Raw genomic sequence first — 25,741 nt, 5'->3', positions numbered from 1 at the left:
AGAAAATCAATACATTCTGCTTTCTTCTTTTCGACTCTACACCAAAATAGTCACAATGAACCATCTATACTTCTTACAGCACCAGAAACAGCTGTGTTTACGAAGAATTCAAATCCGTGAGAAAGGTGAGTCAGATTATTCGACCTTTTTACTATACAAGGGTATTTCTCAGACAATATCCGGCTTCTTAGTTCAAAAGGAACAAGTGAAAAGCATGTTTAAGTTGCCTACAATTATTTTCTTCCATTGCCAACATACAACCGAAGCACTCGTTTCTCTCAAAATTGGACATCGTAGGCTAAGGGACATTAAGCAAGTCTCCAGACCTCTATGGACAAGTTCCCAAGAAATAAGCATCAATCTTTGCTACTGTGCAATGCAGATACACACTATTGTTCCCATAGTAAGTACTGCTTCTGAAGTCTTCTCTGAATTTTCAAAGAATTAAATGCACAGAACACTCTGGGAGATGGTTTGGATCCTGAGCTGTTCTTAGTGTCTTCTTTGTAATTTCATATTGCTCCAAATAAAAAAACTTGTCTATTCCACCATTAAAAAAAAACCCTAAACTCAATCAACCAACCAACCAACTAACCAACCAACCAAACAAAAAACATACAACAAAAAATGTCGGTGTAGAATTGGACTGAAAGTTAAATCCTGTATACTTTTCTGTTACCCTCTCTGCAGGAAAGGACTTCATTTGGAACAGATCGGGTATTGAGTGTTTTCGCACCTGAGATTCCTTGTCACTAGCCTAAATGTGCAGTGAATTATGCACATAATTTACTATGTGCCTCATTTCCCTACACTGTGTTCAGCTGGACCCTGTACTCTCTGTCCTTCATTTACACAGACAATAAAATCTTCCTGAACATATGCTGGGAAGAAAGGAATTAACCTGTAGGAAAAACAAACCCCTTGATCTATCAAAACAGATAATTCATCTTCAGCATTTCTAGTTCAAAGAACACCTTCCTTGAAAACTTTGTGTCCGAGGTGATTGCATCTGTCTTACTTAACCTCACAGTAGGAACACTCAGGAAAATAAATCACTTCATAATGAACAGTGTTGCTGTTTACATTTAAACAATACTTGGCCAAATATCTCTTTCAATATCACAGAATCATACTATATCTTGAGTTCTTCTGTCAGTAAGGTCACATCCCATTAAATGTCTCAAACATTGCAGGCATTGCTGCATCCTGTCATTGGTAAGTCCAAAGCCTGAAATTGTCATGTGGCCAGTATGACCTCTAGGGAGGCGATTTGGTTTTTACATTCCCTTGGAGTGACTGCTGTCCTTGATATCGATTACCAAGGCAAGTAATTTCCTGCATAACATAACAAAATCATATATGAAAATTTCATTTCTTCCAGAGTTCATGCTTTGTGAACTTGCTATGAAAGACCAACAATGACAACAGTAAGATGGATCATTGCCCTGCTGTTCTGCCTTTATTGTGCTAACTAGAGATTGCTAAAACTTTCTCCGTATTGTTGTATTTTCATTGAAACATTTAATTTCAATTTCCTTCTATTTCTATTTACAAGTTAGAACAAACTGAACTTATACCATGAAGTACATTGCACATAAAAAGGGTAGACTGCTTTCCAGACCAAATAAAAGGCTTTTCAGTGCATAAACTCTTTTTTTTTTTTTGCCATTGCATCCATGTCATCCGTTAGTATTACTAATTTGTACACAATTTTTATAAAATCATAGAATAGTTAGGGTTGTAAAGGACTTTAAGATCATCCAGTTCCAACCCCCCTGCCATGGGCAGGGAAGCCTCACACTAGACCATGTTGCCCAAGACTCCATCCATCCTGGCCTTGAACACTGCCAAGGATGGAGCATTTACCACTTCTTTGGGCAACTTGTTCCAGTGCCTCACTATGCTCACAATAAAGAACTTCTTCCTTATATCCAACCGGAACTTCCCCTGACTTAAGTTTGAACCCAGTACCTTTTGTCCTATCACTATAATATATGTATAATGTATATATGTATCTATCCTATCGCTATAATTTTAAACACTTTAATGCTCTTTTCTTCTGTCAAAAGTATACGTGGCTTGTCTACTTCTAACCCCCGCCCCCCTCCCCCCAATTTACTTTGGTTTCCCAAAGTGTGTAAGCATGAAAACCTAAGGTTCAAATTCAGATCAAACTTGTTCTGTCTCCTACAGATTTTGCACTAGCTCCCCCTTAATTGTATAGTCAACTTATCATCTACCAACACTCCCAGGTCCTTCTCAGCTGAACTACTCTCTAGCAGGTCAGCTCCCAACCTCTACTGGTACTTGGGTTTCTTCCTCGCCAGATGCAGTACCCTATACTTCAGCTTCAGATTTGTGTCGCCATTCCCGAGGCCTTCTTTTATAGCAAGAAGAGATGCTCAAAACAGTCTTTTCTAACTTACTATTCTCAGTCATCCAGTATGCCGAGGAAAACACACTTGTGGCCCGAGAAATAGAGAAAGCAGTTTGTTCAGTGTGCATGCTGATTAATAGTGGTACGTCCACCATCAGCCATAATCTACCAGTCTGCTACTACCAGACTTTCTGCAAAGATGCTCTGTAATTTCTGTGCCAACGTCACAAACACTTGTGCTCCTTGGCAGTCAATCACCTGACAAAATCCAATCAACAAGTGACATCATTTTATGCCTGTCTGCCAATGTGTCATAGCTCAGATGTGTGTTTACCTCTGAGGGCTTAGAAGTAAAAGATTCTCCCTCTCTCTGGCACCCTTAAATATTATCCTCTATCCAAAGCTAGTAATGCCAGACTGCCACTATGAGATTCTAAATTTGACAGGGATGTGTTTGAAGGTCTAAGCCTCAAGTGAGGTCTGCAGCAACATATGAAGATGATGACAGAAGATCTGTGATTATAATAATAAAATAGAAGAGCTTGTTTATGCTAAAAAGGCTTTTTCTTGTAACGTGTTCTAAGCAACATTTTCTTTCCGAAATATTCACTTACTAACTCTTGGGTAATATTTTATCAAAGGGCAACCACTGCTTAAAGCAAGTTTTTTGCTTTTTTTTTTCTGTTCCTAGACTTGCAACTGAACTTATCAAAACACAGAAAATATTTAGGAATGGGGAAATAAGGTTTAGTAGTTTTATATGGATAACAAGTAATGTTTCTTTTCTGTACTTCTGAATGGTGATTAATGTATGTGTGGCAGGGCATACGCTTGGTCTTACAGACCTGAACTACACTGTGATGCCTTCACCATCTGGTTACAATTTTTGTTATAAAATGTTCTTTGTCTGTGAAATCTTTCAATTTACTACTATAATTCTTTCAAATGTGAAAGCTCCTTGTATCAAAGAAGTCTGAAATTTACTTGTCAGAAAATAGTTTCTGGACCTGATGTGTTTGCATAACATGTATTTTCAACCTAGGGAAAAAATCCAAACAATTTTTACCTACACGGATCATGTGAAGTCTGTTTTTTCAACTGCCCCCACAAAAGCTGCAAAACATACATTAAAAATGTACAAATACTATGAAATTTTGTGTTTGTGAAAATAACTCCATCAGTTTGATAATAAAAGTAAGATAGATATTCTAGTTTACATATATATTATCACATCTGTGAAAACCTATTAAATCTATTTTTCTTTTTTTGTTCTTTGATTATTTCTTCATTTTTCTGGGGCAAACACTGTAGTTTAGGCTGCCTTTTCTGGTTTCCTGTTTAACTTCAGCTTAATTTTGCATTTCTAATATGAACTTCACCATGATATGTCAAAATCTGGGTCACTACAGTAATTGCAGGAGTCTATGCAAATCTCTGCCCCTCTACCTGAGGTAAACTGGGCTACCTGATCCAGATAAGCAGTGAATGTAAATGAAGCTCAGGCTTAGTAATAAATAACAGCTGTTCTTACTTCTACTGCGGTACAATCTTATAACATTTGGTTGAATCTTTGAGGAGTATAAAGGCACCTTACAATGCCTTCAATTTATTTTCAGCCCTGCATCATACACATAGATGTGACATAAACATCTACAAATATATAAATCCCGGCAGATATGTCTTTTAGCCTTTATGGTCCCCCTCGAGTTATGACAAGCCAAACTTGTCTCTATTAGGTCTAAATCTATTATTTTTTATAAGGTAACTATGCCAAGGTGAGGACATCTACAACTGCAGTATCAATTCAGTCCCAATTCTTCCCCAACCTCAGGGAATTCACTAGCAGTCAAAGTTGCACAAATCCACTACATAAGATAGTGACAAATAAAGCAAATCATGTAAAATCATAAAGTATGCTGTGCCCTGTAAAAGAACTGCACTGCTTGTATGGAAATTGGTAGTCAAACTTCTCACTACCCTTCAGGTGCCCACCAGACTCTCCCTCTTCTCAGCTCTGTGTTTTAGGTGGAGTCATTGTGTAGAAGCTACTTGATCCTACCAGTGTAACTGCTGGTTATCTCTCCCCTTCATTCTTTCATTACCAGGTGTCTGGGCTTACTAATTACTAAGTACATCACCCACTTTATTTAGGAAAAGACATTATCTGCAAGATTTGCTGTTTTCCTTCATATTCAATCTCCTGCTTCTGGCTGTGTTGACAGAACACGTTACCCATGTAGCATTTCAGATTGCTGCTATCTTGCTTATCAAGAAACAGACAAGCATAATGAAACCCTGCAACTTAGCCAAAGTTTGTTGTAAATACTTGTGGGTCAGGATTTCACCTCCTGAGAAAGAAGACCCTTTTGTTTAGTAAGGTACACAGCAGCTGAATTGGAAGTTAGATTTTGAATTTAAGGTCTGGGCTTAGACTCCAAGGTTTGATAGATTTTTATATTTTAAAATAAGGTCTTATGAAGAAATGAAATTGAAACAGAAAATTATATATTTCAAAATGATGACAGAAGAGCTGTTCAAAGTGTATAAAAGCAGATTGTGGCTCTTTCTAAAATGACTTCTTTTTACAGATACTTTCTTACAACAGTAGCATTATGCATTTTATAGAGCAGGCATGGCGTACATGGTTAAAGTCAGAGTTTATTTCTGTAAATTAAGCTCAAAATTTGGTAGTTTTATGTCTCCCTGTATCTGTCTTGAAAATGATATAATGCCATTCTTAGTCTCCAATAATGAGAAAAAATGGACCAGTTTTGTAGCCTGCTTAATCACACAGTATTTGAACGTGTATTGAGTGGCGGATAACAGCTAATTTTTAGTTATGATTTAGTTCTTTACAGAAGCCAGAGTTGAATGATATAATATTCTACGATATAATAGGAAGTTTGCATAAACCGATAGCACTGCAGAAACATTGCAAAATTGTAGCTTCCATGTGTTGTGACAGGTATATTTCCCTTTCTATTGATAGCAGCATAAGTAGGTAAGATCACCCCCTGCAACCCAAAATGTTTTGCCAAATGAGCTGTTTCTGAAAAATTACGTGTAATATAGAAAATATCAGATTTAGCAAATAGAGGCAATTTGAACTTTATATTAAATTGCAACCTGTAAAGGGTGTAATGCCAAGAGAGAGGCTCAGGATCTGAACATCGTAGTACTGTGAAAGAATGAGATGAAGAAAGTGGAGAAGAATTGTTTATTCATACTGTAAGAGGTTGTAATGACTCAGACTTCTGACATGCTCTATTTTCAGTGCCAGTTTCTAATTCCAGAAAAACTGCAGAAATGCAAGATGAAGAAAACCTGCTACTCAGCTTGTGTGCATAAGGAGTTGGGGTTTTTTTTTGTTTTTTTTTTTTTTGTTTTGTTTTTTTTCCTGAGTTGTAGGATTAGCAGATACATCTAAAATTAAGAAACAGTCCCTTGGACTCTTTGGAAAACACACTTCTTGTAACTACTGCTATATATGTGGGGAGTTTATTTGCCTACTTTTAAAATTACTGTTAGCAGCTAAGTTAAGTGAACAAAATGCACTCTTACTAATTTTCCCTGTTATCCCACCAGTCTGTTTAACATTTTAGCAGGATTAAAGCCATCTGTTCATCCAGTAAGTGGAATCAGTATAACTATTGAGTTAACAATATCTTTTATGAAAGACATTAGTGCAATAATAAATAGTTATTAAAGCAAATATTAAAGTACATTTATAGTAGCCACTGTAAAAACTAATTAGCAGCCAAGTTAGGGTCTTATTCAGCCAAGTGCCGTGTAAACACGCCATGAATGAGAAGTCCTATCTGAAACACCTCAGCTGTTACAATAAGAAGACAAAGGTTAAAATTCACCAGGAGGAGAAGGGCATAATCTGAATTGTGTGGTTTATGGCAACCTCATGGTAGGCAGATGTCACTGATGAAAGAAGTTAATTGAGAATGTTTGGGATCTGCAATGATCTTTTTGGATGATCCTACATAAACACATCTTTCTCTCTCTTCTGTAGGTATGGGGTATTGTTGCACCAGTGATCTCTATAAGTATATAGTGGAAGGGAAAAAAAAAAGCGCATACTGTCTATCTGTTAGAAGTATTTTGACAAAAAAAGCCAACCCTGAAATCCCCAACCACAAGCGTTTTAATCCTTTCTGGTTTTGTTGTTGTTTTCACTAAAGACTCATGGAACTCTATTGACTTTATATCATTTTATCAGTCTGGTTTAGACATGGAAGACATTCCTCAGCCTAGATTTAGTTGCCTGCCTCAGTTATTTATTTTGAGGTGATGAGATAAGGCGGCTGTTGCTGCTCTGGTAGCCAGGAGTAGCAGCTGGTATTTTCTCCTCTTGAAAGGATTGCCAAGGATAGAAATACATGGAGCAGTAGTGGCGCAAAAGACTCAGAAATCTGTCTGAGCAGCTGTCACTGCGATGAACATAGTGCAAATATCAAAAACATTACTTTGGGTTGCCAGAATCTTCAGCGGTTTTGGCACCTCTCAGCTGTAAAACTGGATGTTCTGTGGATGGTGACAGTAATAACAATGTCCAGCACCTCTACAGCAAATGGGAAGATGCAAGGTCTTTTATTGCATGTTTACTGAGATGCTGCCAACGGGATGGCAGTGTCAAGACAGGCATCAGTATGCTTCAGTGACTTCATATACGGCTTGTTCTTTAATTTAATTTAGTTTCACAGTCAAACAAATATGAAGGGACCAGTTAGCACTTTTCACTATAGGTGGAAAGAAAAAGACATGCAAAGGAGCAAGTCTTCAGCTGCAGAAAGAGACAAAGAACCCAGAAGAGAGATTTGGGAAAAAAAGGAGAGGAAAAGCAAGAGAATCTGGGATTTGCACTGTTATGTGTTTCTATATAAAATAAACTACTCTGTATAAAATAAACTATTCTATATAAAATAAACTATTTGGAAATGTGCCAAGAAACAAGGATTATTATTATTATTTTTAATTTCATGTGAGTGCAGCTTTCAAAAAAGAAATTCCTTGCAAAATCATGACACCTAAAGTTTTGCCATGATCCTTAATGGTATAATATTTCCTTAAGTGCGTTATGGGCAATTCATTCAGTTGAGATAATCTGTTTTAGAGTGGGAATGTATTACTTCTGCCTTTTCCTCTACCTCACATACTGAAATGGAAGGGACAATCTCTGATGTTTCAGAATAGTCTGCTTCATCTTGCTGAGACTAAAACGATCATTTTAAGGTATTGGTAATAGAGTAGCTAAAGTATGTCCTGGATGGAATTGCCTGCTATAGGACATGAGTCGAAGATCAATTATTTTTCCTTATTGAAATTCATGTCGTTAGTCACCAACTAGTATTCAAAAAGTCCATCGAGAAGTGGCCTATGTAGGAAAGCTTTCATTTTGACTCCTGTGTAACAGGTTTACTCACAGGCATACAAAAGGAAGAGTTCTAAGACACACATCACTTTAGAAATACAGTTGTTGGAAAAAGCACAATGTGTAATTATTAGGCAACTAAGCAGGATGAGAAACAAAACAAAATAAAAAGCACATCCATTAAAGTAAAATCCAGAAGAAACAAAACCAACAAAATTTGCTTCTTTATGTGTTTGATTATAATTAATTAAAATTAAGAATGTAAAGAGGCACTAGATTCTAGCCAATAATTATAGAAGATTATATTCTTTACTCCATATTATTCTGGAGACAGGAAAGAATAATGCAAACACCACCACCAACAAGAAGTTAGATATACACTGCAGGAATATAAAAAAGGAATAATAAAGTGAACGTGATGTTTTGAGAGAAACTATCTAATGGTCCAGGATTGGCACCATTGTCTGGGCGATGTAGAGGAACAGTAAAAGCAAATAAACAAAATGTAATGATGCATAAGGAACAGGGTGGATAAACCAGCGGAAAATGTAATGTTGCAACATAAATCAGTGGCTTTCCCTCTTCTAAAATATCATTCTGTATACTCCAGCTCTGAAAAGACACATGAGAATAGCGTAAGCCATCCAGAGAAAGATGATTACAATAACTTAATACACGAAAACTCTTTTCTGACAGGAGACTAAAAAATATGGCTTGCTTATTTTAAAGAGAACATAAGAGGAGACACAATAAAAGTATATTTCAGTAATTTGCATAAGAACTACAGGACAGAGGATCAAACAGAATCATATCAGTTGTCCTCACTTCTTCAATTTTCCATTTCGGAGAAAAAGCACCACTGAAAACAGATACAATACAAAGGTCATATTCTTTATATTTCAAGAGAAAACTTACCATGAAGACAAACAATCTTTTGATGCTTTAGCTGCAAGATACTTTTTCATAGCAAGTGTAAATATGGTTTTGTGCTTATGTGGCACAGAAGCTTGGAGGTGAGAACTGCCCCAAAATAATTGTCACAATTACAAAGCCATGCCATCATACCACCAGATGCAAGCACAAAGGCAAATATGTGTCAGTGGGGATGAGGTAAAAACTGATAAATAACAAACAAGTCATATGGTTATTGGTTTTGATTTTGCAACAAATTTTGATGTAATCATGGGCCAGTGAACTTTTATAATGTTTTTAAAGCTGTTCTGTTTTTTAAAGTTGTTCTCAAGGTACAAAAATTTAGAAGCTGTATTTGTAAAACTGTTTGTGGTACTGCTTCTTTATCACTTAAATGGAGATAAAAATCCTTCCAACAGGAAGGATAAAAATCCTTCCAATCCTTCCTTGTAAGTCTGGGTTGTTCCCAGACTTACAAGATATGCAAAATGCTTTATGAAACTTGAACAGAAATGGTGTGCAAAATTGAAATGCACTATTATACTAACAAGATTTTTGTAAATACACATAGAAAAGTTGTACAGTTTCATCCGGTTTCTAAAATTTAGTGGGTTTAGCTTGTCTTTGCAAGAAATATGCCTGAAATATTCCATATTCACAGTCTTTCAATAAAGTGAGCAATACATAACCTCACAGAGATCTTCCATCTCTCTCAATAATGCACATATGATTCATCAGTGTAATGAGAATTAAGCTCTTCTCACAACCAGACTCCTTGTTCTCTATTTCACGTTTTTGAGGGAAATTTTTAGTTTACAAATCATTACAAATGTTACAAAAAATTGCTGTGCTGAACACCAAGAAGAATCATTAAAAACAAATTTGTCCTCAAAAAAGAATGGTCCATATTACCTATTTTGAGGACATTATTTGTTTTTAATGTACACTTTAAAGAGTGAGAGTTGTTTTGGTTTTGTATGTATGAGTGTATAACTTTTTTTCACATTGGTAATGTTACCAGATTTATTTAAATTAAAATTTAATTTCCAAGTCCTTGGTATAATGAGTCTTGCATAAGCTTTCTTTATGTAAACTAGACTACTATAAAGAAATAAAGTGTTTGCCTTTAGCTGCTTATACAGGATAACTTCCAGGCCATTGGCCCGCCTGAAATTAAGTCTTTATCTTTCTCAAGTACTACTTAATGTGTGTACCATATGTTCTTCTTCCCCTTCCCTGCTGCTTTTCTCAGCATATTTTAATTTTTACATGCTATTACGTTTTTCATTGAACAAAGTCTACCCCTTTTTTTTCATTTCTAGAAGAGAAAAAACATGGTTGACTGCAACACCTGTTGGCTGTTAATTACTCCCAAGAAGGTCTCCTATATCTATAAATAAGAAATGATGGCTAAGATGAATTAAGAATTGGGAAATTTTCCCCTAGTCTCTGGAAAATAAGAACAATAATAATTTTTGGAGCATGGCAAAGGTTACTCCAAGCGGCAAAGTGGCAAGTTGAGAATAAAGACAGAGATATATCTTAAGAAGACCATGAAATACAGAGGGAGTGAGGAGATTGTTCCCATTGGAAAAAAAGCAATTATGATTATTTTAAGTATGATGCCTGTTAGGTATGTGATGCACACAAATGATCAGGGACCTGTGTTCTCAGATCAGATATTGAAGGATGTGTCTTGTAGAAACACCTCATAGTCATACATCTGGAAAAAATTTTAATGTTTTGAGTGTTAACAAATAAATACATATTTGGTAAGCAGGTATGATGAAAACACCTAGTAAGTGATAAATGACCATTTCTCTTTCTGAGAAAGGACACACTAGGAGTAATTTTTAAAATACGCTTAAAAATTCATTTGAGCTACAAGAATGTGGGAATTCACCAGAGAACATAAAAAAAACTTGCCTGCCTTTAATTTGTACAGCCTTACAATCAGTTTCATTCATTCATTAGAGCTTTGTTATTGTTCTGAAATCAGTAAATCGTTAGACAACATTATAGGAAGAAATTTACACAGAAATTAAAACTGAATGACATACTTAAGGCCAAGACAGAAAGGACAGCTAATTAGTAGACACAAGGGAAACATGCTATAATATGCAAGACAGAAGACTCTGACTTAAGAAATTCGAATGAGAACAAAAACTTCACAATGGAAATGTTGACTCAGAATATAGTGCAAATGAAAATTAATGTTCTGTGGAGTTCATGGTAGAAACTATGGAATTTCTATCCAATGCCAGAGCAAAGTAAGAATTCCTTAAGCAGCACTAAGTTGGAAATATATTTTCAAAGAAAGGAAAAATACTCGATGAAAATTTTTTCATTATCCTTTTATTAAATGTGAAATAATATGATAAAATGTGGGAAAGTAGTATTCATTTTATATTTTACTTTTATTCTTTTGTATTGTTTTTACTACACAGCTGAAGGAGAACAGCTTTGACTCTGTATCAGGAAAAAGAGAGAAGGGGCGTTGTAAATCTTACTGACATTAATTATTCAACACATGGTCAGATTTATTGCAGCCATTATCTCCTGTGCTTATATGCCATGCAGTGTCTTATGCCTCGACACTATTTCTGGAACATAAAGATCAGCAATATCTTGTCTGTTTTTTTGCCTTTTTGAACAAGATTATGTAATTTCCCACAATTACTAAAACGAAAGATGAATGCACTCTTCACTTAAATACGCTAAGTAGATGGAATTATCATAAAGGCATTAACTTCATCTTTTGGAAATTAAAAAAAAAGCTGTTGGAAAAGTGATGTTTTAGTGACCTAGTTGACATTCAGGCTCCTAGTGTAGTCAGTTTAACTAGAAAATGAGACTTTGTTGGCAAAAAAAAAAAAAAAGAATATAACCACTTTAATGTTCTTCCTGATTTCTGTAAGATGATTACAAGTCATAGCTTTATTGGCATTGGTGGTGGTTTGAATTCTAATATATTTATATTTGGCAAAAAAAAAAAAGATTATGGAATAGACTAGAGATATAGAAATTTGAACACAATTTCTCTTTTGTTTTTCCCAGTAAATAACATAGGTACTCACTGAATGAGTGATTAAATTTTTTATTGCACACACATCTTTTATATCCTCCTGACATAAATGTGGTGTTTCATACAATCTTAACTGAAGAGCTGTGAGCAGAAATGGGAGATAAGTTTATTAAATCATAACTAGATATTGCTGAATGTTTGGAGGGGTGAAACAGCCTTTCCCCTACACCGTGGGATCACTTTCAACCAAAATAATCTCATTAGTATGCATATTATCCACAGTGCTGTACGATATCTTTAATTGCTTCTTGCTGCAGCTGATAACAATGATTTCCAGAACCAGAAGAAGAAACAAGTTTTTCTTCTTTATTCCCCTCCCCAATATATTTTCCCCACTGATATGGTATTGAGTCTTCATTTATATGAAAGTCTAACCACAGGTCTAAAAGGTGTATTCACCTTATCCCATGCCCAGAAGAGAGTGAGATCATCTGACCATTAGCTAAGTGGTGACATTATTCTAGAGCATGGCACAAAGTCTTTCTAGAATACTTTCTGCACTGAGCATTTGATGCTTAAGTTTGCAGCACTTCTCTGAAATCAGTTGCTTTCCATTCTTATTCTCATAATTTTTTCATGAACACTTTGGAAGGAAGCTTAGCTGAACCAATGATTCTTTACCACTCCAGCAAAAGACTAAAGAAAATGGAATAGCTACTTTGAGATGTGCCTTTATTAAAAATGTATGCATTTATATTGTTACAAACATGTGATAACACTGAATACCTTCTCATTTTTAAATGGATGAAAGCAACTTGAAACTTGTCATTAAGCAACAGTCTTTTCCCATTTGTGCAGCAGCAAAAAGGTCTTGGTCCTTTGTATGAAGTTCATCATAACTTTTGACATCGCTGCTTCTTTTGCCATACACAGCAGAAAAAATGTAGGTAAATAGTTGGCAGAGTTAGGCTGTGTGCTTTACACTCCTCGGTGAGACACATAAAGGCTACGCCATTTCAGCAACTGAAAACACTCAAGATACTACCTCCTGCCCCTAACTCCTTTCATCTTTTTGCCACAACACAGAGGAATAAATTATTTCAGTGTTTTCCTAGCCATTTGAATGTAGTTAAAACACAGTCACTTGAATTTTTAAAAAGAAAAATGTTTTTTTAAATATTTAAATGCTCAAGTCTGATACCAGCCAAAACTATCAAAAGCAATACAGTTCAGTATGAGCACTGTTTCTATGCAAGTGGCATTAACCCTCAGTGATGGCATTGTTTGGTTTCATTAACTCTAGCGTGGCTGAAAGAGGGGCACAAATAGCCCTCTAAATGTACTAACTAAACATAGTGTCTTGTTCCATTTATTTTAACAGTATTGTTGAATGAAAAATTAAAAATTAAATTGTAAATGAATCAAAAAACCCACCACTTTTTAATTCTTTCTAATGAGCTTTTTTTCTAGAAAAGAAGAAACATTCTAAAAACACTCAGATTTGTAAGTCTGTTACTTTAAAAGAATACCAAATAGTTAAAGAAATGTGGATGGAACAAAAGTAGTGTGGTGCTCAAAAATCAATAAACCTTGCAAAGATGTTACACCAGGTATACTACTGATAAGCTACAGCTTAAAGTCTTAAAAGGTCATTTGCAATTCTTACAGAAACCTATATCTGTGCTGCATGTACTTTAAAAGGTTGTGTGCAACAGAGCAGAAAAAGAAATTATTTCAATCTGCTAAATATTGTTCTGATACAACCTTCTGAGACAAAAATGTTAATTTAGTACCTGCGGCATTTGGAACATTCTGTTCTGGCAATTATTTGCCTATTTTACATGGACATGTGGCAGTCTATTTAAAATACAGTAGTATTTCATGGTAGAGGAAAGTTCTATAGAAAAAGCAGGCAATTTGAATTTCTAGTGAAAATCTCTGCAGAGACATGTTCTGCTGTTCTGTTGAAAATGAGTGTACTTTAAGCAAACTAATATACTCCTCTTTTTCAAAGAGTGAATGGATGTAAGAGTCATAAACATCTAGATAATGCAGGCAAATTATTTGGACACCCTAAACTAGAGTCTTTGCAGAATTAGAGAAAGAGGCAGAAATAGAGCCTGAAGTCATACAAGAACTGGGCCCCTTCCCAGCATGAAACCATCTAGCTTCCAAACTGAAGTTATTGATGCACTAACATCTGAGCTGTAAGCTGCCAGAATAGCATCTTATAATAGCAGAATGGAAAACAGACTCCTTTCCACCATAAGTGCTGCTTTTACCGGTATGTGAGACTGGCAGTGGTAGAATGCTTTTGTGCTGGCTCTCCACACCATAATTTATCATTAAGAAAAACGAAATCTTAAGTAGACAGCTAGGTTTTGTTCAGCTGCTCTAGCAGTGGGCAGAACATTTGCTGTTAGAAGATGCAAACTATTAAAACGTTGCCTAAAAAACAAAAAAACCACCAAAAAAAAAACAAAAAAAAAAAACCAAACCATAACCTGACAGTCACACACTAACAAGTTTTAAAGAATGAAGATTTGCAACCTTGGCAAAAATGTATGTCGTATTCCATTTAATATGATAATGTGGTTTCATTACTTTTTAATTGAATTATACTTAGGTAATACTTGACAACTAATACTCTTAATTTTATAGGAAGCCATTTCACAATGCAAGAAGTCTTAAGTGATCGACTAATTGGAAGAGCTTTCTGAATGTCAAGCATTATGTAAATGAAACTCCTAGCTTATTTAACCTGCTCTTCTAATGTAATTTTGTGAACTGTGTCCAAAGAATTTAGTAAAGTATGCTGAGTTACTGCAGTAATACAAGGTGTAAGATTACTGCAACGAGCGTTCTTCTGCTTTCTTCTACCTTTAGTGTTTGTACCATTATTCTTGAAAATAATTTTAAAAAGCTCTGTTCTACACCAGTTTGAGAACTGTAGTTTTAGTTTATTCAGTGGACCTTCTATTTATACAAAAAAATTATCCTTAAATCTTAAAAATGTATGAATCTGATCATGTTGCTCTTTCAATGGCATTAATATTGTCACCAGAATTTATTTGCCTCCCCCCCAGGTCGGAGCAGTAAGGACTATATTTCCATCATTTTTCCACAAGTCTGACTTTCAGCTAAGAGCTCTCTGCACTTTATTCATAAATATATGTTGGTACTACATGGACTGCTCAGAGCAGATGGGTGTCCCAGGTGAAATCAGGTACTCCAGAACACTTCCTGGCAGGTGCCTTTAACTTGCTTTTAAGAGTTTCCATTAGCAGGGTTTTTACAGTACCTGTCCGGATAACTCATTGTAGTCCTGTACTATACTTTCAGTCACAGTATTCTTCTAATGTCTTTAGCTCTAATTTACTTCCATTTCTACGTGTCTTATCCCTGTTGAAAAGAGGTAAGAGTCTGAAAGCCATTACCACACTTATCTTCAGTCTTTAGCAGGAGACAAAAACCAGTTCTTTGAGTTGTGTTTTTCAGATCACTTTTGTTGCACTCTTCAGCATGTCGTGCAGCTAGTCCCCAAATGGTCCTGCCTTCATTTGATCATTGTGAGATCAATATAGCAGTGTGAAACTTCACAGCTCCAGCATCAGTGAATATTAACAAGTTCAGCCAAGTGACTCCCAACTAGGCAGTGATGGGGAATTTATATCCTTAAATACAATCCATTGCACAGAGTCCTACCACCATAAGCAGATCTATAACATGTGGCATGAACTAGTTCCTTATGTATACTTGCACCAGCATCGATCGTGTCAGTGTTGGCATCAGGCACATCAGCCTGATGTTGGGTTCATTCCCCGGCACTGCCTCTCCTGACCAAAGGTAGTCCTTGAGTGTTTTCATTGCACCATCAACTGCTACAACAAAATGGTGTCATTTCTAGTCTCACCAGGGAACTTGACTCTCTTAGTTTTTCTATTCCAGGCATCCCTGCTTCCAGACAGCTTAACCCCTTCTGCAGTCAGGCCTTCTTGCCATCCATGCCAGATCACTCTTGGTCACAAATTGCCACTGCTGTGTGGATATAGGTTGAATTTTCCCTCAAACAGGCAAAGAACAACTCCAAATCCACAGCGTTATGGAGGAGGCTTGTGTGAAAAGTAAAATTGGAATATTGCAGAACGTGTACCATTGAACGATGAAGTTACAGTCCCTTTCTTTGCAGTATGTATTATTTTAGCTGCACTTTTATTTCAATTACTCATGTTCATAAGTATGCATCAGTAAAGTGTGTCCTTGAGAAGTAGTTTATTAATATTATAATCACAGCTTGATTACATTAAGTAAGATTTCCTGAGTAGGGTCCTAATGTTGAGACCTAAGATATTTCTTTTTAAAGGTACTTACAGAGTGGACTTTTTTTTTTTTTTTTTAAATGTTAAGTATTCAGTTGTTCCCAGCAGTTCAAGAAAGAATTTAAGAGTTTAAGTGCTCATTTATCAAAAAAAAAAAAAAAAAAAAAAAAAAAAAATATGCGATGGCTATAAAAGCAGTAAATGCCCAATTATTCAGCTATAAAAGGCATCTACTGCTTCCATTGCCTTTAACTAGAGTGGAATATTTTTTGCACCTTAAAAAGCCAGACTCTAATGTGTATCCAGGACATTTTACTTCATGAAATCAGTAGGCAATTAAAGGATATCAGCATGTGAAACTCAGCTTTCTCTATCCAGACTAAGCATTATATATCTGGTTTGACTGAAGCTTTGATTTACATGCCTTGATGTGACAAAACTAACAATTTTAATTCTCTTTTTACCTAACTGTCTGCAAAGCTCAGTACTTTCTCCCACCTGCTCCATCTCCCCGGATATGACCACATTTCTGAGGAATTCTTTTCTCTGTTTGCCTCTGTTCACCTCTGAACATGTGTGGTAGAGAAAACCTAAATATTTGTGCTTCTGTGACTCCAATCATAGTATCACAGAATCCTGGAATGGTTTGGGTTGGAAGGAACCTTAAAGTACACCTTCCACTAGACCAGGTTGCTCCAAGCCCTGTCCAACCTGGGCTTGAGCACTGCCAGGGATTGGGCAGCCACAGTTTCTCTGAGCAACCTGTACCAGGGCCTCACCACCCTCACAGGGAAGAACTGCTGCTTAAGAGCTCATCTCAATCTCCCCTCTGTCAGGTTAAAGCCATTCCCCTTGTCCTGTCCCTACAGGCCCTTGTCCAAAGCCCCTCTCCAGCTTTCTTGTAGTTCCTTTAGGCACTGGAGCTGCTTTAAGGTCTCCCCTTTAGGAGCATTCTCTTCTCCAGGCTGAACCAGCCCAGCTCTCTCAGACTGTCTCCAGAGCAGAGCTGCTCCAGCCCTTGCAGCATCTCTGTGGCCTCCTCTGGACTGCTCCAACAGCTCCATGTCCCTCTTGTGTTGTTGCCCCGGAGCCGGATGCAGGACTGCAGGGGGGGTCTCCTCAGAGTGCAGTAGGGGGGGAGAATCCCCTCCTTTGAACTGCTGGCCATGCTGAATATGGTAATCTCTTTAGTGTCAGCAAGGACAACACAGGGAAGTCGAATTGTAAAAAAGCTGAAACTTAAATTGTACATGTAAAAAAAAAAAGTGTGAAAACACAATATGCTTGTTACCCAGCTATAAACAACAGTCACAAAAGGTTTGTTGTTTGGTTTTAGTTTTTTTGGTTTTGTTTGGGTTTTTTTTTTTGACACAGGTAATATGTACATTTAAACTTTGTCTTTCTCCTTTTTCTTGTGTCAATGAAATATAATACAGTAATGATATTACTTCTCCCGCTGTAAATATTTACGGGAATAAATTTCCTTTTACAAATGTTCTAAATTTCTTTGGTTCCAGAATATTCAACATCAAATGTTGAAGATAACTTTTAAATTGAATTTTCATTTTATAATCACATATAAAAATAATTATGCATATGAGACAAAATCAGTATAGTTCTTAATTGTTAAAGGAGAAGCTATCCAGTAAGGCAATGTTTTCTAGTAGGTTTCTTTCACATGAGTTTCTGGAGAACGAAAGTCATGAAATCACCACTGAACTCTGCTTCAGAAGAAGTGACCCCTTACCTAGATTCTTTGAGGTTTGGTGGACAACTACTTGGTAAGAGAAGAACATGCTACTTCTGCCAAGAAGAGAGTAAGATTTATGCTGTCCCACAGAAGCACAGAAATTTCTTTTAAATTATGGTAATGCCTCAAAGAACAAACCCCAAAGGTATGTAAAACTATTCTCATCAAATATTCTTCCTACCTTTTCACTGCCATAAAGACAAATTCGAATGCCGAAAACATGTTAGGACTAGACCTGGAAAGAAAACATATTGAGAGGTACATACACGTTAAAGGGAGTTGACAGTTTTTCTATATAAATAAAAATTTTGAAAGCTAAAATCACATGGTTTGTGATGGAAGGTGTTGTATCCTACTAAACACCAAAAAGCTATTGTTACAATATAATGAACTTTTCTTCATTATTTATTGTACAGTCTGAACTGTAATTATCCAATACTAGTTAACATTTGAACTTGGGGAAGAGTTACTTTATTTGACAAGGTTATCTCACCTAAAATCAGTTTCTTCTTCCAGTGTTTATAGTACTCCATCCACAGACTTGTTTAATCTTTTAAACAATAAGACTTCATAGTAAACTGTTAAACTGCATAATATGCTAGCACTCAGCATTTCAGGAAGCAGTTTCTATGTTAATATTTTGGAAATATCATATCTTTCAGCTGCACTGAGAAGAATCAATTACAACCTCATACTGGATCTTCGAGTGCCCATTAGAGACTCAGTAAGTATTATACCATTTTCTTTCAGGAGCAGTTTGGCGTGTGGCCTTCCAGTTCTTCAAATACTATAGATCAACAGTAACAAGAGATATTTTTAACCCTTTTTTTTTTTTTTTTTTTTTTTTTGTATGTGAGACTTTGACTTATGGATAACAATCAATCATTTTGCTAAATGGATGTAAAAGCATGATATGCATCAAGATGAACTGATTTAAACTAGTAACGCAAAGTATTCTGGTGCATTGCTGTTTGAAAGGAACTGGATTTATATGTGAGCTAAGAACAGACCTTTGCTCTTTGCAGGTTCTGACATGCAGAACCAATAAAGCTGATGTCAGGGGTGCCTCAGGCACAAGTTCCACTTCCAAGGGAAGTCCTTCTACCAAGATTAAGCAATAAAGGAGGGATGTAATGAGTGAACAGTGGAGTTCAATTTACTTTAGTTTACATAGAAACCAGCTATTTTAAAAATTTCAGTTTATATGTTCTTTACTATTCTTTTTTTTTTTTCCCCCCCCAAGGGAGTGGTAGAGACAGGTGAATAAAAGGAACTTATCTTTTACTAATCAATATTTTGTTTTTAACTTCTGTCTTTTTTTTTTATTATTTTGTAGTAGCTGGTTATTGAATAACAGTTGAAAGTAATTTCCTTCTAACCATATTGATGTTTTCCAGTTGACAAGAACATACTTATAGAAGTTATCAAAACAACTTAAGTGGCACAAATTTGGATAGTAATTTCTGTGGATAATTAGTAGATTAATATATAATCCAGTGAGCAGTGTGTGTAATTATTGCTATTTGTAAAAGTTATGCCTTAGACTATGTTACCCACATATTATTTAAACTATATGCAGGTATTCATAGTAGCTGGCTATGGAGATGACTATTTCCAAACAACATGTGAAAAGAATTATGAATTATTTGCTGATATTTCATTTAGTCACCAACATTTCTCAAGGATGAGTGTTTATTTTGTGACAAACTGCTCAGTTCCTTTATTTCTGATCCTGACTCATTTAACATTAGTAGTACAGAAGAGAAGTAACAGTCTAATGACACAAATCTCACTGATTTCACTGTGAACCTGCAGTTAAACACAGCATCACATTCAGATTAGTAGTAATTATGAAGATTTAGTGATATTAAAGTGTTTCTGAGAAATAGACTCCTCGTTTTGGACTAAAAAGAATAAGAACAAAAAAGGGTGCTCTGGTTTGACAATATAAAGTTGATAAATTAAAAAAAAGACAAAAACCCAAACCTGACCAATTCTGCATTCACATTATCATTACTGGTTTCCATAACTATCAAGAGAGAGTATACTGTAACCAGGAAGTTGAAGGAAGAACTGGTAAGTAAAATAAAACTGTTGGGACCTTCTTTCCACAAGGTAAAGAGGAATCTGAAAACAAAAGAAGAAAGATGTCATCTTTCTATTGTGTGTATGACATTGAGTGTTTCACACAAAATGAGGCAACCTAAATCTTATTTGTGGTAAATTCCTAAGTTAATGAGAGATAAAATAAATCCCTATATAAATGTATACACATGCTTATATATATGGCCATGCATGGACTATTTGAGTAGGCTTATTCCTTTGGGAGTCCTTCTATTCCTCAGTCTTCCTGCAAGGCAGCTGATCCTTTTCAGTTTTTTAGCATTTTAATACTATGGAAAATTTCATATGATTTTATATTATCTTTTACAGGGACTCAAACGCCATGGAACATTTGCTTTCAAAGGTGTGGCAGTACGTCCACTGTTTGCCTTAAAGAATTTCCACTCTGTGATTTCTTTAGACATTGCCTGTAGCTGTTCAATATTTTCCTGTTGTACTCACCAAGCTAAAGTGGTGTTAAGGCATTAAGCTCTAGTGTTGTTAATTGCTGTTGTTATCTGCTGTTAAACAGATATATTAAAAATAAGGATTAAATAAAGATGGTAACTGATTCTGATGAGGACATTACTTTGATGCTTGTGTTTGCATGAGAAGTCAGAATATGCAGTAACTATATCTAAGTTAAATGTCCAATCAATTACATATTAATTACACCACATAGTTCTTCGTACTGTAAAATGTTAACACTCACATGCATTTGAAAGACAATCTCAATATCTTAATGCTCTTTTTTTCTTAACATGCCATTTTTTCCCCATCTTTGGGCACTTTTATTCCCTCTCTCAGCCAAGAAAGTTTCTTCAACCCTTACTAGTACTTATGGGTTCTGAACCTTGCTACACACTTTATTTTTGTTTTTTCTATTTGATGTAGTTATGGGGAAAAGCTAGAGAATGAGAGATGATTTGATGCACCTGATGGAATAACATTTTGTTATGCAGTGTCAACTGATCAAGATATGCCACAAAAGTTTGCTTTTAGGGGAAAAAAAATTCTGAAATAAGAATTAATTTTCATGTTCAAATACATCAGGCACTTCATACTTCCAGTGCTCAAACTTCCCTGCTGGTCACCTAATTCACTGTGCACTCTCAGCACAGCCTTGGTAAACAGGAAGAAATAGCGAAATGTCATTGGGAAAGTTTTGTGTGACAAGGAGCAGACACCTTAACAAGTGTGTTATTCATCTTTGAACATTCCCCCACTCATGAGGTTTAAGGTTTGGGTCCATGGAAGCAATGAAAAAACATTCAAAAGTGGTTTTTATCTTGACTGAATTAATTTGCTTGATGCAACACAAAATGCAATCAACTTTAATGCAGAACTTGAAAAGTTAGCTTGGAGGATTAGAGCAGTTTGATTGAGAAGTGTACCCAGAAATCTCGATCTGAGAGAGAATGTTGAATTTCTTCGAATTATTACTGGAGCCATAAAAAGCACAAGGTTGAAATATTTGAAAATTATGTGTGTTCACATAATTTCCAACTCATTGGTTTCCCATCTAGAAAGGGAGAGAATGGCCTCATGAGTTCTTTGAGGATGTGAATCACGAAAACCCCTCATCTAAAGGCTGCTATCAGTTCAGCTTTCTGCAGACATGGTTTTTTAAGTCCCTTGAGGAAATCCAAAGGCAGCTGTAGTGCTGCAGGATGTGCCTTCTTATGGTAGGAAAAGTGCATCCAAGTAGATGAATTCCCACACAAACTGAATTTTTCTCTTCCCCTGGATGCTTGTGGAGGCTTTGGTGTTGCGATGCAGGGCAATTGAGGACTCTCGATAACATGCCAATAGCAAGGCATCATTGCTATTCAGAAAACATGGGAAGCCTGGGAACGCTTACCTGGCCACAGTGAGAAGCAATTCTTTTGATGGTTGTCTACAAATGATTCATCTCTTCAGGCCAGAGGAAGGAAGACAAATGCCCCATTAGCCAAATCCTTTCACGATTCCTTTTTAGCATTCTAGTACTACCTGATTCTATCCAAAACCAGCAATGCCTGTCTTGAGTCTAAATACAAAAATACCAAAAAAGACACTGACAATACTGGCCAAAACCCTGTCCTATTTTTAACCTAATTTAATCAGTCGGAAAAGTGTTATGTTTCCAAATATCTATTTATGTTTTCTTAAAACCTCAAAAGCGAAAGGTAAACATTAGATTTTAATGAGAATGTATTCTTTTAATAAGAATATTTACCTATGTATTTTTTGCACCTTCTATAAAAGCGCCTTTTTTTTCCCCCTACTTATACCAGCAGGTTCTACAATAGAAATCATGCTATGGATCTTCCAAAACTGCAATGAAAGTCTGATGTTGAGAATCACACTTCAACTCACTTTGTGTTAAAGAGAAGCTGAGCTATATGATGGGGTTTGTTTTGGGGTTTTTTTGAGATATGAAGTAGGTGCACACTAAGCTAAAACTATAGTTAGCATAGTCCTTCCCTCCTACACAACTGCAACAGACCTGAAAAATTAAATAGGTTCAGAAAGGCAAAAAACTCTTGAAGAAATTAAAATAAGATTAAGTTTACCTTTCAGACTGCCTGAATAATTTATTCTCATCTGGTCTTTTTATCTGATGTTCAGGATTACAGTTTAACCTCAACATTGCTGGCAGAAGAAAGCAGGCAGGTGATGAGTCATGCTCAGAAAGCTGCTTCCCTGAACAAATTATTTTCAGGTACTGTTTGGAACAATACATACAAATGAGATAGAGAAATGTTACAACCATCCGTTCAGTCAATAATTCACCAAAACAGGGTGAAAAAATAATACCTTTGCCCCATGTGTAATTTTGTTTACTACCAATTGAATAGATTTCATTGCCCAGAAAGTGAGAGGCAGTAATATTTTCTCTCATCCTCCAAAGTATCCTTAGTCACAGTTAAAGTCAATAACCAGCCTTACTTCTGGAAAAATTGTGTCCCTAGCAGGCTGACAGGGCACATTCAACATACAGAGTGAGAAATTCAAAGTTTAATTCTTACCCTTTGAAAATAGGAAGAAAAATTCGTCTGCCTATAGTGATTATGATCAAATACCGTGATATGTTTCTGGTGAAATAGTTTCAGCTAATGGGTAATGATATGTGTCTGATGAACTGTGAAGACTTTCTAAGTCCTTTAGATTTCCAAAAGCAAATACATGAAATTAGCAGCTTCTATTACCATGGACTAAAGGACTACCCAGGAAGGAAAAAAAAAAAAATCTGCTAGGAAGAAAGACAAAAATAATTACTTCCTGCTATGTTCACCATCCATAGAGCAGTGGAATTTCATATGGATTTATGTGAATGAACATAAGGCTTAATTGAAAGAGACTTGAGCTAAAAATCTTGGGGCTGCCACTCACGATGAAAAAAATGAATCTGAACAAAGAGGCAAAAATGTCAAAATAGCAAAATTCTTCCTTTGTTTTTACAGTATAGTGACATGGAGCTTCCTCAGCACGATTCAATCTGTTGAACAGCACAAGGTCATATAGAATATGTATAAGCATATGCTTTTTTTGAAGCAACAGAATTTTGAGTAAGGTACAATCACACCTCTTGGAGATATGATCTATGATGTCAAAACTACAAGCCTGAAGAATCTTGTGCTTTTATAAGTCTTAGACGTATCTGTCAGCTAGTGAAAACTCAGTATCAGTCACCTATTTATCAAAAGCACCCACACTTTCAATTTTGAAGAGCTAAAGACACAGTATACATGAACTTACAGCTAAAGATTAGTCTATGTGCTCGTTATGCTATTAAGCTGTGAGAATTGCATAGAAATTTCCAGATGTCTTTGGTTTACACAGAGATGTTTTGTATCAGAATAGTTGTTTTCCACTTTTTAATTGGCAGACCACTGCAAGTTAAATTGGAAGTACAGGCAGAGCTCTGCTGAGATTAAATCAATGGAAAATAATATGAACACCTTTGTCAAAAATCACAGTAGCTTGAACTTCTCAGAGGAATAAAAATCCACACATAATAATGGAAATCAAGCAAGACATTAGGGATAAAAATTACCCTTGTTAAAACCAGGTATTTAACATCACCTGTCTTTCTCTGGTGAATTTTTCATTAATAACATATCTGATCTTTACCAAGAAAGTTGCATGGACTCTTACAGGTGTGTTTAGTATTTGCATGTGACATAGTTCATACTTTCATTATAGAATGCAGAATCTAAGTGTTTGTCTCTTCTTTTCTTTGTATTTGTTATTTTTTCTCCTTTATCTGTTATAGTAACTACTAGACCCTGAAAAGGATAGGAGGTATGGTAAAAGGCTGTTTATAAAACTTAAATAGATCTAATTGAATATTGATGAATAGATCTTACCTAATGTAGAATTTTGTACTGTAAGTGTTAAAAAATAAAAGTCTAGTTTTTGTTAGGTGCTTGGCCCGTCACAAGAGGTGGAAATACAAAATGTCACAAGTAAGAAAATAAAATGCCAAAAAAAGGGAATAAAATAAAATAAAAAAAAAACCACCAAAAAAAAAAAAAAAAAACCAAAACCCAAATGAATGAGAACAGACTTGTAAGTTACCATATAAAAAACTATTTTACCTTACGGTCTCTGCAAGAAATTCTTTATAGATATTCTGTCTTTCACCTTTGTCCTTTCAGCTGTGATATTTGCTTTTTGTCCTAAAAGAAATCCTACCTTGATGTCTACAGATCATGGAAGATCCCTGGAAATTCAAAACCATTCATATGACGACAGTCAGCTTTCTACGTTGACTCTGCTCCCAATTAATCCCCAACCCAGCTTCATGTGGAGCCACTGAGTAATCAAGATTTCTATGGCAGCTGTAACCTCCCTGAAACATAATAGGGGAGATAGAATCATCGAATCATAGAATAGTAAAGGTTGGAAAGGACCTTAAGATCATCTAGTTCCAACCCCCCTGCCATGGGCAGGGACACCTTGCCCTAAACCACGTGGTCCAAGGCTCTGTCCAACCTGGCCCTGAACACCGCCAGGGATGGAGCATCCACAAGCTCCCTGGGCAACCCATTCCAGTGCTTCACCACCCTCACTGTAAAGAACTTCTTCCTTATATCTAATCTAAACTTCCCCTGTTTAAGTTTGAAGCCATTACCCCTTGTCCTACCACTACAGTCCCTAAGGAAGAGTCCCTCCCCAGCATCCTTATAGACCCCCTTCAGATACTGGAAGGCTGCTATGAGGTCTCCATGCAGCCTTCTCTTCTCCAGGCTGAACAGCCCCAACTCTCTCAGCCTGTCTTCATACGGGAGGTGCTCCAGCCCTCTTATCATCCTTGTGGCCTTCCTCTGGACTCGCTCCAACAGCTCCATGTCTTTTTTATGTTGAGGACACCAGAACTGTACGCAGTACTCCAAGTGAGGTCTCACAAGAGCAGAGTAGAGGGGCAGGATCACCTCCTTCGACCTGCTGGTCACGCTTCCTTTGATGCAGCCCAGGATACGATCTATATGTCTGGTTAATAAGGTTAAATTTATACAGGCTTCTCCAAATAGCTTCCTAGATATTCTTATATGTAAAAATCGTATCCCTCCTAAGCTTAGTTTGTTCCTTTAGGTCTTGTTTTTATATCCTAAGGGAATTCGCTGTGCCAGAGGGATAATACTCTGAGTGAGGAAGACCTGTGTCTGTACAGAGGTGCTCTCTCAAATGGAAAAGATTTCCTAATGGTGATAAATGATACGTGGAGAAATTCTGCTGAATTTAATTCTATTTATCTGACTTAATGTTGTTTTAGTTATTTCATCCAAGTTTTAGTTATTTGTTTGTATTCATGCAGAGCAGGAGTTGAAGAATGGTAGCCTTCCTTCAGCTAGAGTTGCTTAAGTCTTCTGCATACGAGTAATTTTGT

The 25,741-nt window shown here is 36.1% G+C and overlaps 1 long non-coding RNA gene across 1 annotated transcript; it reads right to left on the bottom strand.

The window, feature by feature from the left end:
* Positions 1 to 1,925: 1,925 nt before the first annotated feature.
* On the bottom strand, positions 1,926 to 25,028 carry LOC115600741. Its single transcript, XR_003989124.1, has 2 exons — positions 24,986 to 25,028; positions 1,926 to 1,971 (listed from the first exon to the last, which is right to left on the bottom strand). It is a non-coding gene; the product is annotated as an uncharacterized LOC115600741 (long non-coding RNA).
* Between the last annotated feature and the right edge of the window lie 713 nt (positions 25,029 to 25,741).

This window comes from Strigops habroptila, chromosome Z, assembly GCF_004027225.2.
Source record: "Strigops habroptila isolate Jane chromosome Z, bStrHab1.2.pri, whole genome shotgun sequence".
Classification (NCBI taxonomy): domain Eukaryota; kingdom Metazoa; phylum Chordata; class Aves; order Psittaciformes; family Psittacidae; genus Strigops; species Strigops habroptila.
The sequence above is the reverse complement of the archived record's forward strand: the minus strand, read 5'-3'. Positions and strand labels throughout refer to the sequence as shown.